The sequence below is a fragment of the Strix uralensis genome, chromosome 5 (assembly GCF_047716275.1).
Source record: "Strix uralensis isolate ZFMK-TIS-50842 chromosome 5, bStrUra1, whole genome shotgun sequence".
Taxonomy (NCBI): Eukaryota; Metazoa; Chordata; class Aves; order Strigiformes; family Strigidae; genus Strix; species Strix uralensis.
Genome location: NC_133976.1, coordinates 81,559,472 through 81,576,502, shown reverse-complemented (window position 1 = coordinate 81,576,502; position 17,031 = coordinate 81,559,472). Strand labels below are relative to the sequence as shown.

General features: G+C 44.6%; 1 long non-coding RNA gene across 1 annotated transcript; it reads left to right on the top strand.

The window, feature by feature from the left end:
• The first annotated feature begins 2,196 nt into the window (after nucleotides 1-2,196).
• Nucleotides 2,197-17,013, top strand: LOC141944782 (uncharacterized). Its single transcript, XR_012629323.1, has 4 exons — nucleotides 2,197-2,254; nucleotides 2,612-2,681; nucleotides 10,823-10,877; nucleotides 16,924-17,013. It is a non-coding gene; the product is annotated as an uncharacterized LOC141944782 (long non-coding RNA).
• The last annotated feature ends 18 nt before the right edge of the window (nucleotides 17,014-17,031 follow it).

Genomic DNA, 17,031 nt, shown 5'->3' with positions numbered 1-17,031 from the left:
AAGGCTATTATAACTGTAAACTGCTCGGGTAATTTAACATTTAATTTAGAGAATACATAAATGGGTGAATGTATTCTAGAGGATGGAATTACTTTGATTAACATTTCCAAACAAGGTGAACCGTTGCACTGTCTGCAACAAAACAGCTTAAGAAAAAGGATGGATTTTTTTTAAATGCTTAATTGAATTGAGCCCTTTATTTATTAAAGGGAAAGTAATACTATTTTACTGTGAAAAATGACTATTTTAAAAGCTGCATATCAAAATCATTCAGATAGAGTACAGATAGTGTTGGGGAATTAAGTCTGAACTAACTCCCTCTGCTTTCTGTTCTAAGCAAAATAGTTTGTTTCCACATTACGACCAGTAAAGAAAAAAACCCAACAACGCAACCCACCACCAAAAAACCTCTGTTCTCTTGAGTGGGTTTCCATCTGTAATTGACTGGAGTCCCACAAACAATTTGTGTGATGATTCACAAGAAGGAATAGGTTTCAATTCCTTCTCTTTGAGCTATGTTGATTCTGCAGGGAAACAGGAGCAAAACAGTATGTTAGTCACATCATCATAAGACCTGGCCTAGAATTCACAGTGAACACATGATGAGAAACGAGCTACCTTTAATATCTGTTTGGTTTTCATTAAATTACATGTTTTTAAATATGGCTTAGTAGAAACAGTGGCTAAATGAGATCATTACAGGGCTTTATACAACAAAATAATTTAATCTTTTAACTTCATCTTATTTATATTGTATATACTCTTGAATCCTACAGTTGTATCAGAAAACTTTTTTTCTTAAGTATTCATAAAATTATTGCTGCATTGCCTTACAAAGAAAAGTAATTGTAAGTGTATTAAAAAGGATGACCAATATCAGTTATCTTCAGCACTGCCAAACTAAAAAAAAAAAATAATTAAAAAAAAAAAGTGGAATTGGCCTTCCAAATCCCAAGACTACGCTTATGAAGTTGATGGGTTTTGCCACCTGGTTTCTGAGGCCATAGGACACATTCAGGTCCCGTTTTCAGGTTTTTTTCTCAGCAACTTGAAAGAGTTACGAACTTTTTAAGCTTTGTGTTCTTACCACAAGCTGATACTCTTCTTAATCCGTTTCTTCATTATACTGAAGTTTTAAACAAAGCCAACTGTTTCCTAACTCTACCACACGTAGTTATGTGCACACCAACCAGGCATCTGTGCCACAGTCACCTGCTGGAGACGGGAAGAAGTTTATTTTGCTGATGTAGCTGCATTGCCCGGAGCTGCTTATAATAGGATGTCGTTACGTTTACTAAACTTGCTGGTTTACTACTGCTTTTGTTCAGGGGATGAGGCTCCATCCCTAGCGCAGCTCCCAGTCCTGTATCAGCATTTTCCAGCGCAGCATGCTGGCGTTCCGCTGGGAATGGACCCGAGAAGAGAATCGGTCTGAGGCAGAGGAGAGCCCCCGAGGACACCCTTTTGCTGTGAGGTGAGTAGTTTACTTTCTGGGGTGCTCTCGGGCCAATTAAACTGCTGTAACCACTTCTGCGGGCTCGGGGCTGGTTTGGTTTGCAGGGGCTCGGCTATGCCGGGTGGAAAGCCCAGCCCAGCCCTCCAGGGCTTCGAAGTGGTGTCCGCGGGCCGCGCCTGGCTCGAAGGGGCCCCCAGGGGAGCCCTGGGCGGGGGCTGGGGGTTCCCCGGGAGCGGAGCCACCCCCCCCGCCCGCCGGGCTCCGGCCCCGGGGAACGCACCGGGCGAGCGGCGGCTCTTCCCGGGCGCTTTCCCCGGCTGAGGCCGGTCCGGCCGCGGGCTCCAACTTCTCCCCCGCTGCTTCCCGGCGGCGGTGCCGTCCCTGCCGCTCCCGCCGCCCCTTCCCCCGCTCCCCCCTCCCGGAGTTTCCTTCCTCCGCTCCCTCCCGTGCGGGCGGCCCGGCCCGCCCCCCCGGCCCCCTCTTCCGGCCATTGCCCGCGTTCCCTCCGCCCCGGCCCCGCTCAGGAGCGCCCGGCCCCGCCGGGTTTTGTTCCCAACTCTCGCCTCCCCCCCTGCAGTCCCCTCCCCAGGCCGGTCCCAGCCCCTGCGTGAGCCGGCAGTCCCCTCCCTCGGCCGCGTTCATTTCATACCAACTCTCATTCCTCGCATTCCTCACTTCCTCCTTTCAAACTCCAGGGGAAATAAAAACCCTCCCTTTTCTTCCCAAACTCCTGCCCGGCCGCCACCCCCCCCCCCCTTCCCCTCCCCGACGTCCCGCTGGCCGCTCCGCGCTCCTCCGGTGAGTGTTCGCTTCGCTCCTCCGCTCCCGCCGGCCCCGCGGCTCCGCTCCGCGCCGCTCCGCGCCCCGGCAGCAGCGCCCGGCCTGGCCTCGCATTGTTCGCGTCGTCCCCGCCGCTGCGGGACCGGGGGGCAGGGGGAGCCCCGGGGGTAGGGGGAGCCCCGGGGGCAGCAGCGGCTCCCCGGCAACTTTTTTTTTTTTTTTTTTTCTCTTTCTTTCTTTCTCTCCGCCTCGGCGGTGGCGATGCTGAGCGAGGAGCCGACCCGCCCGCTCCCACCCCTGCGGGCTCGGGGGTGGGGATCGGGCGGGAGCGAGGGGCAGGCGCGCAGCAACAGCCCTCATCTGCTCTTTTGGCAGCGAGTCCTGGAGCAGAAGGAGGATTTGAAGCCGGTCCCCGCTGCCCCCGCGGAACAACCGCCGCGCTCAGGTCAGGACACGCCGTTTCGCGGCCGCTTTCCCGCGGGGTGAAGGAGCGCGGGTGCGCAGGATAGAGCGGGGGAAGGGGGGGTTTGGGGCCGGTCCCGGGAGGCACAAGCGTACAAAGGAAGCGATGGGAACATCCTCAATGGAGGCTCCGGGGGCTGCCCCCGCCGGGACCGCAGGAACTCCGTGGCACCGGCTGAAAACTGCCAGCCGCTTCTCAGGGGACAAAAAAAGGTTTCTGTACCCTTCGTAGAGATGTTTTGGGGGAGGCTAGAGAGGAGAAACGGTACTTTCTGGAATAAATTTTGATGTAAATTATAAAAGATGTTTTGGGGAAAAACAGAACAAAAAAAAATCTAAGCGAACCCGTCCGTGAGAAGGCGTGTGGGTTGTTACAGAGCGTTTACCAAAAGATGAGGGAATGCTGAATATCAGCTATTCTGAAGTTAGAATTGAGTTTCGGTGGCCTGCCTCGGGAAAGGATTTAAATTAAAAAAAAAAAAAAAAACCAACAAAAAAAAACCCCAAACACCAAAAACCAAACAAAAAGCTTCCCCAAGGAATCTTTTATCCTGTGTAGATAATTCCGTTTAAACAATTCCTTGCATGGGATGCTAAAGACGGGGCATTTTTGTAGAAGGGAAAGGGGTTTAACTTTACGTGTTTTAAGGACTTCTGTAAAGTACTTTATGGTGAATGGTCGTATATAAGTAAAAAGTAAAAAAAACCCAACCCAACCAACCACAACTAATCTACCAAAGCTTTTTGGTTTGTTTTTGTTTATCCTGAAGTTACACTCATGCGACTTTCTAACGTTAAGACTTGAGTCCTGTGAATCCTCTACAAATAACACAAAATACTTTTCAAATGCAGGGGGCTGGGTGGGAAGGAAGGAGATTTGGAGTTTGCTGGTTTTTGGTTTGGGTTTTTTTTTTTCCCTTGTTTCTTATTACGAACAGATCGTCTTTCCCTAGACTTGACTGGATTGTCTGTGTGCATAGTGAGTGGAGCAGGCGTTCACCTGTCTGTCCATCTGTCTGCGGAGATGTAAGAGGTTTTATTGTTCTGCTCCTGCAGAAGGAAGTGGGCAGCAGGACAGGGCACAGAGTAACGGGGAGGGGCGAGAGGAACAGAACAAGGGGAAAGCAGACTGGGTATATAACAACTGCTGTACTAACCCGTGCAGTCAAAGCCTTTTGGTCTTGATAGCTTTTTCTCACGATGGAGAAGAGCCTGGATCGTGCTGTAATGAATACTGAGGGGCTTCTTTACCAGGGCTGGTGGATGCTGAGGGACTCTGTGGCTTTCTTTGGAACTTGGGTTGGCAGTGAAGGGCAGCCAGACGGTGGGTCCAGTCACCTTATGAGGTTTTCCCAAATCCCGATCTGGATGGCTCCCTCAAAGTCAAGCATGCCACAAAGTTTATGGTCTCTAAACTGGACTAGCAACTCATTGTTGATACCCTCTCAGAGGTGATCTTGGGAGCAATTAGTGTGCCTGAGAATGGGTGTTAGGAATTTCTCCACTGTCTTGGTTCCTGCTACATCTTTTGGATTTTTTAAGATTAATTTTACTGATGGCTTTGAAGTATTGCAGGTTATTTACTGTGATAAGTGTTTCAGTGTTAGTGTATTACAGAACACCTGTGGGAAAATGGTATGAAAACAGTACTTTCAAGCTCTGAAGAGAAAAAGGGCTCCATGGCACCAGATCTTGCTTGTGGTTTAAAATAAAATCACAGTTGCTGTTTGTTTTCTTACTCAGGTATTTGTTTCATGGAACTCAAATACAATAAGTAGAGTTTTGAGAAGGTTGCTGAAAAGTACCGTTTCTGATAGATGCTGCTTGCATCTCTGTTTGGAGTGACATTATACTCATTCACAGCTTTCCTTCCTGAGTATTACGTGTCTTTTTCTGATTGTATCTTTCAGCTCTTGGTTCCGTCACAACCTAACTCAAGGGGTGGGTCCACAAAGACTTTAGGCTGGCACTGCTGTAGACAGAACCTGTCCGCACAGCTTCAGAGCGTCCGTTTCCGTACTTGTCACACCTCTTCCCTTTGTCGCTGGCAAGGGTATTGGCACTGCTGTTCACTGACCCAGGGCAGGGGGCTCATCCAGATGAAAAGTAACACTCTCTTTTAGCAAGTTAGTTTTCAGCCACATCTGTTCTCCGGTCCAGTTAATCATGCGGTCGCATAAATGCTGGTGTGCCCAGAGAGGGGGTGCAATGACTAGTGGGTGGGCAGTGGGAGAAGAAAAGGGCTATTTTCTTAGCAACATTGCCAACTTTTCCCACCTTAAGAAGTTCCCTGAAGCATGTCTACAGTTGCTCCTGTGATAGTGAAATGATTTTCTGTCTTATCTGGCCACAACTGTATCTTAAGAAAGCAAAAATTCAGCGTTACCTTTTTTAAAAGACCTATTACACTTTCCCTATAGCTCAGATTTGACCTTTGTTAATTTGTGTTTTGTTTTTTTGTTTGTTTGTTGCCCCCCCCCCCCCCCCCCCGCACCCAATACATGCAATGGATCTTCCAGTAATTTTCCTGGGCAACTTTTCCATCACTCAATGTACTTTAACATCAGAAAAGCTTTCATACTCTACTGCAACAGTTTTTGCCTTGGTGTATATTTCTCTGAAATGATTGCTTCTTCTCTCTCTGTCTCTGCATTTCCACCCTCTAAGTTCTTACAAGCTACTAGTAAGACTGAACTTTTAATATTATACAATGTCTATTATTCTAGGCCTAATGATTGTTTTTTATACTCTTCACTTTCCTCAATTTATCTGTGTTCCTTTTGCAGAATGAGATCTGATATTCCGTGTGTTGCAGGTGATTCATCTCTCTTGCCTGAAGTGATATCTGAGCACAGGCAGACAAAAGTTACACTGGTCATTTTGTAGAAGTATTTGCTTTGCAGACAACTCTCATTTGTTCAGCATTCTCACTCTTGCATGTCTTTAGCTCCTGCTTCTGGCAGAGCTTTTTCCTTGATTTAACTGTTGGGTTTTTTTTTTTCATTGCTGTTTCTTTGGTTTCATTACTTTTTCCACATAGTCTTATTTGTCCCCCTTGCTTCTCTTGTTTGTTTTTAAGCGGTCTGAATCCCTTTGAGTTGTTTCTGTCCCCTGGTGTTTGTAAACTTCATTCTGCATCATCTGCAAGTTTCATTAACAATGTCTTTATTCAGTCTTGGTTCTCTAATTAAGATGTCAAAGAAAACTGGACTGGCAAAGATCCCTGCAGCAACTCAGTAGATGCCCCCTGTACCTCTTGGTTCCATTGGTATATATCATTACACTTAGTTTTGAAACCATTAGTTAATTTTTGTAATAATATGAGCAGTACTCTCCAAAGCCAATTTGAAGTGGTTTTTCCACTGTGATTTCCTTGGAGAGTAGCAAATGGTATTCTAAATCTAAGCCTATTACATCATGCGCTGTATTCTTTTCATTCCCTAACTTCATGGCAATTCTATCCTCCTTTGAAGAGCAATCAAGTTTATTGATGTTTACAGTAGTGTATGCTCCTCTCTCTCTCCCCAACGTCTGCATTATGCCCACCGCCATGCTAAATAAATGCCCAACACATTCCTTTGTAGAGCCTTGTAAAAAGTCAGGAATTTGCATGTATGGAGCTCATTACAAGATCTGAGACTAAATGATTAGAAAGAGTTCTTTGGGGTTTGGAGGCGGTGTTTTGGGTTCTTGGGGGGTTTTGTTTGTTTTTTTGGGGTGGGTTTTTGTTGTTGTTCCTGCCCCTTGGGTCCTCCTTTTTCTGGAGATGATGCAGTCACTCCTCTTTGTTTTTAACACCATATGAATGAGACGTTTTCCTGCTAGGGAGGGGCAGGTTTTCCAGTTCCCGGTGCCACTGGCTGAGTCACTGGCTCTGTTTTTCTGTTCCGTTGTAAGTTTATAATTACCTTGTTCTTACCTTCCTTAGAATATGATTGCCAAAGGGTAGGTGTTTTACTTTGCTGTACTTCAGAGACATGAGTGCCAGTGGCTTTCAGAGCCTGGATACAAGCCTTTGAAGCATCTGCTTTGCTATTGCCAAAGAGAAAATAAATTAGCATAGTCCTCAAAGTGCCTCCCTTCAAACAGTATGGTAACCATTAATGACAGATGTCCAGGCAAAGTCTAATCTCTTGTAACCAGGAGCGCTTTAACCGAAGGGGGAAAAGTCAAGAGAGCACTGAGCATGTGTATACTGAAATGGAAAGGGAGGATTTGCTGATGTGTCTTAAGTGCATTTTAGCTGATCATACTTCTCCATAGCAGATCCTTGAAATAAAGCTCACTGATACCAGACTAGCAGGATTTAGAAAGGTTCTCCTGGTTTGAAAATCTTGTCAGCTTAGGGAAAAAAGAGAGACGTGTAAGAGAGATGTTTGCATAAGAAGATTTTCTCCAAGTACACTCACTGCTCTTTGATTTATCTTTATAAAAATAAATAAATAAAATCCTGTTTATTTTCCTGCTCCCATTTGTTTGTGAAGGATCTACCCAACCAGAAGAAAATAACTGTGCAGGGGAAACAATGTAAATCGCTGTTTCTATCCACCTAGTAAGCTAACTGAAAAAACAGAGAAGCAGCATCTTTTTCCACTGTTTTTGATCACAGGTTTTATTTGTAAGTACATGCTTTAAAAACTGGTGTTGTTTGAGGTTGGCCATGTCCCTTTAAGAATCTAGTTTTGCTTGGCTAGCTGCCCTTTTTCTCCTGTAGATTAATCCAGCAGAAGGTATATAACCTGTTGACCTTCCTGGCGAGAAGGGTCTGGAAGGGCAAAGAGATAAATCAGAAGGTTAGTGCTTTCCTGTAATATCTGGGGGCAAGTTTAACCTGTGTTTTTCAGGTTTTGGCATTTCTTTTTTCTCTTTTGCTTAAGTGATTCCTGTTTGAGGGTTGGGGTTGTACTTACTGATTCTCATTATTTTCACTTGCTTTCTGTGAAATCCCCGTATGTTCAGCAGTTTGGAAATGACAGTGTTTATGCCACAATTGAGAGGGAAGAGTTCTGATCTCAAAATCACACTAGTCTGAGTTGAGGACAGCTTTACTGTCTCTTGTATCAGAATCCAGCTAAAATGGCTGGCGTCTGTTTGTCTGCTAGGCAATTTCGGACTCTTTTACAGGGAAACAAATCTGGTGGACTTTCCTCAGTGTCAGCCCTCAGGAAGCGATCTTCTTAGCTGTAAGCGGTGAACGTTCACCTGCTGCATGTTCCAGGTGGAGCATGTACTCCAAAACTGAGCTGGAGTGGTTTCTGAGTACTCCAGGAGAGTGCAGCTCGGTGAGTAGCCATGAGTAGGGTTCATTCATATGATGCAGATGTTTCATTGTTGTTCTTTACTCAGACATTGGTTTATCAAAAGTATCAAACACCTTTAAGCTCCCATCTAACTGCTACTAAAATCAAGACACATGGTTAATTGGTTGACTGAATTGAGGTCCCTTTTTATATACCTGTTCTGCCTGTTTGTGGTTTGCTTCCATCTTGAGGCTTTAGTACAGGGCTTAGCCCTGGCCGGACAGGTTGTGCCCGCAACACAGACCACCCCAAGCACTGCACATGCGGAAATCTGATTGTGTTCGTGGCTTGTGTGGTCAGTGCTTCTGTCTATTCTGTTTTAAGTCTCTTAGCTCAGGTTCAGCTATTTCTTTTCTTGGAGATTGGCTATAGTTTTGGAGCTAAATGTTTTCATTGATTTGGATGAGATTTGCAAACATCTGTCTCCTGAGTTCATGTGAAATTCTGCCATTAGTGTCATGGGAAGCGAAGTGTGTCAGCGTTGTGAGGGGTTTTGGGACATCGACCCTTGAGTCCTAGACAAGAGGCTGATGTCATGAACAGGAGACAGGATTAGGAAATAAGAATTCTATTTAGATATTGTAAAATGGGCATTATGAGTCTCTTGATTTCATGTTACTTGTCAGGAAAGACTCAAAAGATGCATGATTTCCAGACAGTGTTAAACATGAGTCCCTCCGAAGTTACACACCTTGCAATTGCAAATCACTTCTGAAGTTCATCTTTTCTTGTCTTGAAATTCTTGTCTGGATTTTGCCCCCAATCTGGTTTGTCATTGGGTGGTTCACTTAAGTCTTTGCTCTATAGTCTTTTCCATAGGTAAAATGGGGGCTTTTGAGTCCGATGGTGAGATTTTCAGGACAACTGACTTTCAGTGGGTTTAGCAGCAAGGTTTTTTTGGGTTGCTATTAAAGGTTCCTTATCCTTTAATAATTAAGTGAATAATACTCTTAGGGAAAATGCTAAGCATGATTAATTTCTGTCTCTAGCTTGGTTTGGTAAGACCCAAGTCATTTTAATCAGTCAATGTCTACGCTCGTCTATACTTGAAGGGACAGTTGTGATTTAAACATGTTAGCTAACACTACTGATGATTCTGCAATAGAAAAGGGACATAATTATTGAACTTCCTCCTGGTTTGGTGCTTTCTAACCAGCTCCATGCTTGTTGGGAGAACGACTCCTGGTGACTGCTGCTGCTAGCGCGAGGGTGGCTAACCGTTTTCACCCTGCCACAACCTTCATCTGCTTGGGAAGCTGTGAAACACATGCCACATGTCTTGGAAAGTCAGGGAGAATGGGAGCTCTGGGAACAGCTCCCGCGTGGGAGATAGCGGTGACTCCCCAGGAATTGCACTGTTCCTTTGAGGGCTGGGGCCAGCCCAGTGTGTGGCTCAATCCCAGGGCAACCTGGCAGTGTCAATCTCTGCTGCCCTCTCTGGCTCATTTTTCTCTGCCAGATGAGATGTTAAACACGCAGTAGTCATTTTGTCAGTCCAAGGCCAGTGGCCCTGCGATGTAGCCTGTACGTGGGAGCTGTGCATGAGTTGCTTGTGGCCCAGGATCGATCCCCAAGTTGGCCACCCCTGGACTAGCAGGAGCAGAACCAGACTTTGGGTATTTATGTTGTTGGGTTGTGCTGGGCTTTTTTCTGCCCTCCTTAGGGCAGTGAGGCTCTCTGTTCTGTTTCCTTTATCACAAATGTAACTGATTGGATGGTGTGCAAGGCCACACACAGCCTTATCTCATCACATCCTGTTTGACTGCATTATCCAGGGCTGTGCTGATAGAAGTTCTCCTCTCTCCTTATTTTGATTTATATCACTCTCCTGGACACTACATCCTCTCTCTGTTTCAGCCAGAGCTCAGCTACTGCAATAATTTAAGAGTGTTGTTTTGCTTTGCTCAGGAAGTCAGGTGCCTTTTGAACAGCAGCTGCTGCAGGCGGTTTCAGTGTAGCAAGCAAACCAAGCTTGATTTTGTGCTAGGCAGTGTGATAAGCATTCAGCTGGAGCCCAAGCTTGTATTGGATATGATCTAAGGCTAGTAGTGTTTGTCCCTTTGTAAACCAGTCTTAGTGGTGAGACGGGGACAAAAATCTCACGATGCAGCCTGTAGATGTAATGATTTTATTACCTTGCCTGGTCACAGAGGGAAATCTCAGTTCTCCTTTCTTCCTTGCCTGGTGCGGCTGCCTGTTAAGAGCTTTTGCTTCACCTACAGCAAGTAACAGTTACCTTAACTGGTTTTATTCAAAGGATTAGGCAGCATTACTCTGGTGTCCTGGGTGGATAAGGTTGTTCACAGGGAATAGCCAGCATTGCTCAGGGATTGCAGGAGACCCAGGGCAAAAGGTGAGATTGCAGCCAGGCTCACCACTTGGCTAAATTGTTATGTCGTGCTTGAGTGGAGCCCCCTCAAAAGGCTCAGTGAACTGCAGCCACCCATCTCCACTGTCTCTGGATCTTCAGCTGAAACTCAAGAGTTTCTCTGGCTCAAGGCTGGTTTAGTGCCTGGTGTGCAGCTCCTGAGGAGCCTGAGCAACTGATGGCTGGCTGGTGCTGCAAAAGTGCTGTTACCTTCCTAGATATAGTTCAGTGATAGTTGGTCTTGCTACAGTTGCATCTTTATTTTGCTCTGTAGAGACCCTGTAAACATGTTCATGATTTCTGTCCTCTTGACTGCGAGCTTTAACAGACCTTAGTTATTGTTGAATAGCTGCTTTCCCACCTTTTCCCTTTCCAGTACGTTTTTTTCCTGCAGTCTTTGAGTTGCACCCCCTTGGAGCTACTCATCTACTGATTGCACTCATTCTTCTCTTTCAGAGGAACTGAGCTATTATTGTAGTGTCCTGTAGAATTTCCCAGCCTTCTTCCTCTGGTAAGTTTGAATGCTATCTTCCATCATACCTTGTGCAATAGATTTCATAGTATTCCAAACTGTTGCTTTCCTCAACCCAAATCTCCTTGTATGACTGCATTGTGTAAGCTCATTTGTTAGCGTGTTCTGGATGGAAGTAACTGTCTGGTTGTTGCTATTTCCAGGTTTTCTTATTGTTATAAACTACTCTAAAGTTACAGTTTGAGCAGCAGGACATCTTCTCTTCTGGCCAAACTCATTGTTTTTTGAAATTCTCTGTTTGACTGCTGATGAGATATGAGAATGTTGTGGTTCAGATCCTCTATAGTAGCAGAATTTGGCTCATGTTACCAAGGTAGTGAATACCGGGATTGTTTGCTTTTATTTGCGTTACAATGACATCAAGGAATACCTGTAATGGGAAGCAGTCCCTGCCCCCATAGCTTGCAGTTCCATTAAATGAGACCAAGGATGAAGCAATGTCCTTGGTAAAATGAAGTGACTTGCCAGCTCAGAAGCAGGAGTGGAACTGCACAGTCAGACTCCACATGGCTGTGCTGGCAAGCGCTCCTGCCTGGGAGGGGTGAGTGAATAGGGACATCTCTGGTTAGCGTGTCGTGCTCAATACCGATCCCAGCAGAGAAAGAGGGTGGCCATGGAGTGGGGGGAGTCTTTTGGACAGAGCAGCTCTAAGAAAACTGAACAACTGGAGGCAGCTGGCTGCAATTTTTCAGATCCTCAGGAAAATATGATTTTGTGTTGAGCAGCTGCCACAAACACTTAAGAGGGAGCTGTTACCAACAGTAATGACTGAGGGATTGATATTAGAAAGCAGATGTGTCAGACTACAGAGTCTGTTAAAGATGAGCTCCCTGTCAATGAGACCTTGCTGAAGGGCTCTTGGCAGCTGTCTAGCCCTGCAGGATCTCTGAATCTCAATGAGATACCATGTGTGAAAGGAAAGGGAGTTAGTGTTGAAATTACCAGCATCAGAACAATTAAACCAAAGCTGCTGGAGCTGAAAGATTTTTGTGCTTTCCCCATGGTTTTCCTTTCCTCTGACCCAAAAGCCTGCCTTTGTGAGTGACTCATTAAGAGTTGGGCCATGGCAGAAAGAAGAACGGGGACCAAGAGTGAATAAGAAACAGTATTTGGACAGAGGGAAACAAGAAGGAAGTAGAGAGACTGTGGTGAGGAGGTGGAGGTGCTGTGAGGGGCTTGTGACTTTGATCCTGGGAGAGAATCCCTGACTGGACTCGACAAAGAAAGGTAGTTAATCATCTCTCTCAGTAAAATAAGAGTGAGATCACAATAAGAACAACTGTAAGGTACAATACCAGAAATATGAGAGCCAAGAAGCGAAGCGTAAGTTCAAACTGGGAAGAATCTGAAGTGAACAAACACTAATCTGGGACCTCTGGCAAAACTTCCTGTTATGAGAATGGGACAACATCCTCTGACTTCTCTGATCCTAAGAACTGTGCCTGGTGAGGAGATTCAGATAGGGAGGGAATTGTCTGAGCATGCCTGGGAACTGGGATGTCTGTTTAGTGATTTCAGAATCAAATTCCCTTGACATCAGAAGAAAGCTCTGTGTTTACAAGCTCTTCCACAGGCAGGAGTTGTAAATTTTTTTTTTCTACTTTTTTTTAAAGTACTAGAGTATTTACTGACATTAGAGCACTCAGTAATACAGATCAGCATTAAAATTACCAAGCTGTATGTGAATAGTTACTGTTGATTGAATGGGAAAACAGAAGCAAACTGAAAGCTAGGTGCTAACGGAAACATCTGTATTTTGTTAAAGTAGTTACTAATGAATATTTATTCAAACCTTTCGTATAAATAACAAATTCAACATTAGTATGTTTCTGAAAAATGCTCTGGTTTTGACCAAATTGCTTTTTCAGTGGGAAGTGGTTCCACTGACAGTTTTTCAACTTGCTATACTACTAAAGCCATTTACCATAGAGTTTAGCCCATAGCTTCTCTACAGTTTGCTTTGTTGAGTTTAATAAATGGCCACTTTGGCCACCAGTGAGTTCAGAGTTCAGATCAACAGTGCAGGAAACAGAAGGCCTGAACTGTTCAGCCAAAAAAAGAGACCCACAGACCAGATAGCACCTGACCAGAACTCCCTGTATTACTGTGTACTGCCTCTGAGCACAGAGTATCGCCTGGGATTACACGTGGAGCTTACTATTTAAGCAGCATTATTTAAGAAAACTTTGCAGGCCCTTTAAGCCCTGGGCATCTTACTGAACTGGAGACATAGAGTTATAAGGATTTGCATGGTCTTTACAGTCTATGGAATTTCTTCGGAATTTCTGTTAATGTCTGGGTGATTACTGAGCTTTCAGCTGGAGATGGCCAAACACCCTTGATTTTATAGTCTGTACAATTCCACTCTTCTCATCATTCATCAGGAATAGCTTTAGTGCCAAGAAGAGAAAGCAGAACCGGGCCCCAAGGTGTAGAAACGTTGGGATTGGCCATGATAGCACATTTCAGTGCCTGCTGACTTAGCTGTAGCTTGGGATAGGACTAACATTGCTGGTCAAGGCACAAAAAGTAAGGAGCATTAAAAAAAAAAAAAAGTGTCTAGTCATTTCAATATTTATATAATTTCTTCTCTCATTGCTCTTATGTGCCACATCTCCCTTGATTTATACCAGTAAGGCTCACATATTCTGTCTCTTGCTTTGTGGACTTCCCTGAATATACAAGTGACATCTGCTCAAACTGGCGCAACTTTTCCTTCCTGTTTGGAGTAGAAAGCCTTGGGAGTTGACATTGAACTGAATACAGCGTGTTTGCTCCTCCACTTCTTCTGGAGCTTGCACCAAAAAGAACCCAGAGTTTCCTTTGCAAAGGTGCTTGGTGCAGATGTGAAGCCTTATAAAACGTGAAATGATCAGGCAACAATTCCTAGGGTTTGTATGCAGGGGTGGGGGAAAGTTATGCTTCAGATATATTTGTTTAGTTTCCAACATGTATGTGCCATGCTGAAATCATCTGCGAGGTAGTCATCTGTGTCTGCATGGACATTAAGGAGATGAAAATAACTGGATTCAAAGTAGGTGCTTTTTATGGTTATGGTGGCTGTACATTCCCTAGGAGATGACTTTGCTTGTATGCAGGGCTAGGGGATTTGTCTTGATAGCAGAGGTTGTAGCTTCCAGTGGTTCTGGGAGTCATACCACTGAGCAGTTAGGGTATGTTCTCATTTGGTGTGGAGCTTGCTGGCTGTTACGAGACTTGCAGCTCCAAATGAGGGGGGATGAGCCTCTTTAACCAAGTAATAAGTGATAGGACAAGAGGTAACGGCCTCAAGTTGCACCAGGGAAGATTTAGACTGGATATTAGGAAGCATTTCTTCACAGAAGGGGTTGTTAGGCGTTGGAATGGGCTGCCCAGGGAGGTGGTGGAGTCCCCATCCCTGGAGGTGTTCAAGAGGCGGGTTGACATGGTGCTGAGGGATATGGTGTAGTTGGGATCTGTCAGTGCTAGGTTAATGGTTGGACTGAATGATCTTCAAGGTCCTTTCCAACCTAGATGATTCTGTGAATTCTGTGAAATGCAGGTGGTACTGTGAATACCCTCGCTGTTACACCTTGGGCTTCTTTCTGAACCCCTCCATTTCCCAGGCTGTCAGCCTAAGTTAAAACTAGTCTGTGCCTTGTGTCTGTGGAGATTTTAATGTGTGTTAAATACAGAAGGTCTTGACAGCCTCCAGAGACTAGGGATTCTTGGGGAAATATCAAAAGAAGAACAGCTGGAACAGAAAGCTTCTGTTTCTCTGTCAGAGTCCCCCTGTGGAAAGCTTGCTCCTCTATGCCGATTCCCCAGCAGAACAACCTCTTGAATACCCGTGTAATTTTTTTATTGAGCATCTGCCAGTGAAAGGGGATGTATTGGTGATAGACGCTTGGTGAGGGAAGCAACTGTTACTGTTCATTTCAGGGTCTCTTAAAGTCACATTGCCTGCTTTGGTGCCATTCACAGCACGCTTGGGATGTCTGTCCCAGTGGTAAAGGCCCCATATGAGATCCTCTTTCTGCCCTCTTCACCTCTCATTTTATTCTTTCTTCCCATGTTCATTAGAGCTCTGAAAATGTGTATCATGGGTCAAGAGGGTTGAAATAATCTAATGTAGAGGCTGAAATGGATGGATGGGCAGTGGTAGGCCATTCTAGTGGCTCATGTGTTCCAGATATTCTCATGGGAAATACGTTGTATACTGGGTTTTCTAAATGTCTATGTAAACCACTTGTTAAAATGCTGCACCATAGCATAAGAAGTATACTATGTCTAGAAATATTCAAATACTCAGTATTATCTTACTTGTTTCCTGAGCTTTTGGTGGGTTATGGAGATGTAAAATAGGTATCTGCTGCTGTCTAAAGTTACTAAGGAGCAGCGAAACCTTCTGAGAGCCAGTGATGACAACTCTTTTTACCACTTCAGCTTTTGAAATGATAAAGTTTTTAAGAATTTCAGTTCTTATTAAAAAGAATAAATCTAGTCATCGTGGTCTTGGAGCAGATTTTGTAAACATGAAATCCAAAGAGGTAAGAAAACAAAGAGAGACTTAAAAAGCAATGTATGATGTAATGCTTTTTTAAGTTGATGTCAGAAAAGTTTCTGTGGCCATGAGCCCTGAATTTTTGAACTCCTGAAGTTGAATGAATGGACCTGCTTTTCCTATTTACCAACTAGGGCATGGCATAAATGCACAAATTTTGTTCTAGCTAGTTTTTGGCATATACCAGGCCCAAATTTCTCCTCTGTCCTCGATCACATTATCACTGTAATAGTTCTGAGTTAGTCTGACTTGGCATGTCAGAGCTCTCTCCTTACTCTCTTGTTCAGTATAGGTTTGATGATTCTGTTGCTCTTGCAAAAAAAAAAAAAAAGCCTTATTCTGATTTCTTGATACCTAGCTCAATGTGGTTATACGCCAGGGAAGTTTTGAACTCTCTCATTTAACTGGATTCTCAACTGGTGGCTTGTGAATATTACTTGTAGCTCAAAAAGGTAAACAAACAGCTTTGGGGTTAAGGCAGGGGAATGATCTGTGTCTTTAGAAGGCATTTATCTTCTGTGAGGTTGACTGGAAGTGTCTGCATGGTCTGAAGTTGCTTTCTGAACGTGTCTTTTAGCAGCTCCACTCAATGACTTCAGCCTTTACTGCAGGTGTTTATAAGCAGACTATAACTGTAGTTTTCAAGAACTAACAGCTGCCTGCTTAGGTTTGAAGAGAAAACAGTTTCTGCTCCTGCCCAGTGGCAAATATAATAGCCTAGCTGGTAAAGGATGAGGGGGCAGAGAGGCACAGAGAACTGAAGGAATTTGCCCAAGGTCATTCTGAAGATAAGCAGTAGAAACAATCTAAGCGCCTAGGATTCTTGACCTGCAACCTCGTGCCTTTTTCCTTTCGGTCATGGTGCCTTCTGCTTCTGCCAGGATAGAGTGCTGAGATTTGGGAGACATTGCATTAAACTGTCTGGCTCCAGGAACTGCTTTTTAGAACTGCAGCTGATCCTCGAGAAGAAGAAATGTCAGTGTTAAAAATGACACCGACTACTAACTCTGATCCAGTGAAACAGTATCTAAGAAAATTTCAACCCCAGTGCTCGGTGATGACTAGATAATTCATCACTGCTTTATTTTGTATAGTCTTTCACACGGACTGAATCTCTGTATGCGTGCTTCAGAAAGTTAAATAACAGTTACACAGATAATGACAGCAGAGGGAGAAAGAAATTAGGAGACAAAGACAGAGGCAAGAAGATATAGGTCTGAGGAGAATTTGGAAGTGATAGAGAGCTAATGAGCCAAAGAGCTATGGGAGCAGGCTGTTTTATCAGGAGGATTTTTAGAAAAGGTTTTAATCTCAACATAAATAGAAATCAAGCACATGGTTGAGTTACCATTTAAGGTAAACTTGAAGTAAAAACCCTCCTCGCTGAGGTTTTTCAACTTTTTTTTTCTTCCTGTAGTATCTCCTCATTTTCCTAGAGAGGAGGATTTCTAACTGACAGATGGGATGTGTTTGTCATCACAGGTTCTGAGTCTGCTTCTCCGCGTGGCACCTTGGAGTTTCTAGCTGGCACCATTACCTCCAACGAGTGGAGTTCTCCCACCTCCCCTGAGGGGAGCAACGACTCAGGGG